This window comes from Eumetopias jubatus, unplaced genomic scaffold (genome assembly GCF_037043125.1).
Source record: "Eumetopias jubatus isolate StellerSeaLion01/CBP00866 unplaced genomic scaffold, mEumJub1_p1.0 scaffold_13, whole genome shotgun sequence".
NCBI classification, from domain to species: Eukaryota; Metazoa; Chordata; class Mammalia; order Carnivora; family Otariidae; genus Eumetopias; species Eumetopias jubatus.
In genome coordinates this window covers 56,374,142-56,376,597 of record NW_028274819.1, presented here as the reverse complement: position 1 = coordinate 56,376,597, position 2,456 = coordinate 56,374,142, and the positions used below count along the sequence as shown (strand labels likewise).

General features: G+C 48.3%; 1 pseudogene; it reads left to right on the top strand.

Annotated features, from left to right (window-relative positions):
- Window positions 1-786: 786 nt before the first annotated feature.
- On the top strand, window positions 787-1,736 carry LOC114218612 (olfactory receptor 2AT4-like; annotated as a pseudogene).
- The last annotated feature ends 720 nt before the right edge of the window (window positions 1,737-2,456 follow it).

Below are 2,456 nucleotides of genomic sequence, written 5' to 3'. Positions count from 1 at the left end.
GCTTCATTTTTAATTGACATTTGAACTGAAATGGATGCTTCTCAAGACTTTTCTTCTCAGATGGAATAAGTTTGCCCACTAAATTCCACAATCTGATTGATGTGGTTCATTTATGTTACTTTTTTTTTAAAGATTTTTATTTATTTATTTGACAGAGAGAGAGAGAACACAAGCTGGGGGAATGGCAGGCAGAGGGAGAGGGAGAAGCTGACTCCAGAGGAGCAGGGAGTCCGACGCAGGGCTCGATCCCAGGACCACAGGATCATGATATGAGCCAAAAGCAGACACTTAACCAACTGAGCCACCCAGGTGCCCCTGTTGCTTTTTTTTTTTTTCTTTTAAACCAATGGATCTAGGGTTAGAAGACTGCGTAAAGATTTTGTAATCTAGCACCTACCCTAATATTAAAACTTCTCTGTAGCATTTCAACCAAAAAGGCCCCAACCTTGCATACCTCTAGTTATATGGAATTTACTAATTTTCACGTCAATTTTGTGCCTTCTGGGATAGTTCTAATTATAAGACTTATTCCATATATGGGGTTTGGACAGCCCTTCATGGGTTTGTGTCTTTCTCTCTTCCCCACCAGGCAGGACCAGCTCTTTCAAGCATTGCTCATTAGACACCTCACCATCCTGGGCTTCTTAATTGTGCAATGAAATTCTAGACACGAAGAAACTGCTGGGATTGAGATACACAGTTGAAAAGAAAAAGAGGAATGTTCTAGTTAATGTTTCCCTGACTGTTCTGGTTTCCAGAACAGTGGACATCCAGGCCTGACCCATGATGGAAGCCATCTGTAATGGATCAGAGGACTACTCACCTGTCTTCTAACTGGGGGGCATTCTATCTCTGTATGAATCCTTCTTCCTCCCTGTCTTCTTAATCTACCTGCTCATCCCGCTGGGAAACGCCCTGATGCTGGTGGCTGTGGTGGCAGATCCCAGCCTCCACAAGCGCATGTACTTCTTCCTGATCAGTCTCTCGGCCCTGGACATCCTCTTCACCTGACCACCGTCCCCAAGATGCTGTCCCTCCTCTTGCTTGGGGACCGCTTCCTCCGCTTGCCCGCCTGCTTCCTGCAGAGGCACCACTTCCACAGCTTCTCCTGCTCAGAAGCCTTCGTCCTGGTGGCCGTGGCCTATGACCGCTGTGTGGCTATCTGCCGCCCCCTGCACTACCCTGTCCTCATGACCTCGCGCACCAGTGCCGCCCTGGCAGCCTGTGCCTGGCTCCCTGCCCTCCTCCTGCCCATCCCCGCAGTGGTGCAGACTTCCCACTTGGCCTTTGACAACACTGCTCACATCTCTCACTGCTTCTGTGACCACTTGGCTGGGGTCCAGGCCTCCTGCTCTGACACCACGCCCCAGACCTTCATGGGCTTCTGCATCGCCATGGTGGTATCCTTCCTGCCCCTTCTCCTGGTGCTTCTCTCCTATGCCCACATCCTGGCTGCAGTGCTTCGCAGCAGCTCCCGAGAAGGACGCTCGAAAGCCTTCTCCACCTGCGGCTCCCACCTCCTGGTGGTTGGCACCTACTACTCATCCATTGCCACAGCCTATGTGGCCTACGGGGCTGACCTGCCCCTCGACTTTCACATCATGGGCAATGTGGTGTATGCTGTCCTCACCCCTGTCCTCAACCCTCTCATCTACACGCCGAGGAGCAAGGATGTCAAAGCAGCCATCACCAGTAAGGCATGTCCCTGGGACCCAGGGCATTCTGGGGGCCCTTGATCCTTAGACACAACTAGTTCAGATCCCTGGACATTAATGCCAATGCTTAGCATAGAATAGAAACACAATCAATATTTTAAAATGAACTTCAACAGTCTAATTTGGCTTCATTCAGTTGAGCAAACAGCTAAAACCTGGTCCTCAAATACTGGATCAAGAACGCTTCCCTCTGGTGCTGTAGAATAATTGTAGGTTTCACAATTTTCATCAGTCATTAATGTGATGAATACAATCATCCAATCATTCAGAAAAAAACGTTACTAGATGCCAGAGACAGAAATGACCCAGACACAATTGCTGTCCTCAAGATATCCATAATCTAGTGGGGAGTCACACGCAGCGAATAATATAAGGTGATAGGACAGAGAGAAGCAAAGGGGGTTGTGGGGGCCAAGAAGTTTGCATTTAATTCAATGTTAAATTTTTTTCCTATTAAGTTCTTATAATTTTGGCTTTGGCGTCACTCATCTGTTAGCAAGCACTTGTGTGTCGGCAATATAGTTGACGGCAGGTGGGAGGCTTGAAATAATTGCATAAGAAAACCACTAGCTGCTCCAGTCAGGGAGTGTTAATGGAGTCCATATTCCCGTCCAAAGGAAAGGATCCATTTTCAGCTTGGATACCCATTAAAAAGTGACGTTTCCTGCCAAGAACCAGTGGGTGGATAGTAGAGTGGCTCCACTCACTGTCACCCGCAGTGACCCATTGTGGGGAATCTGT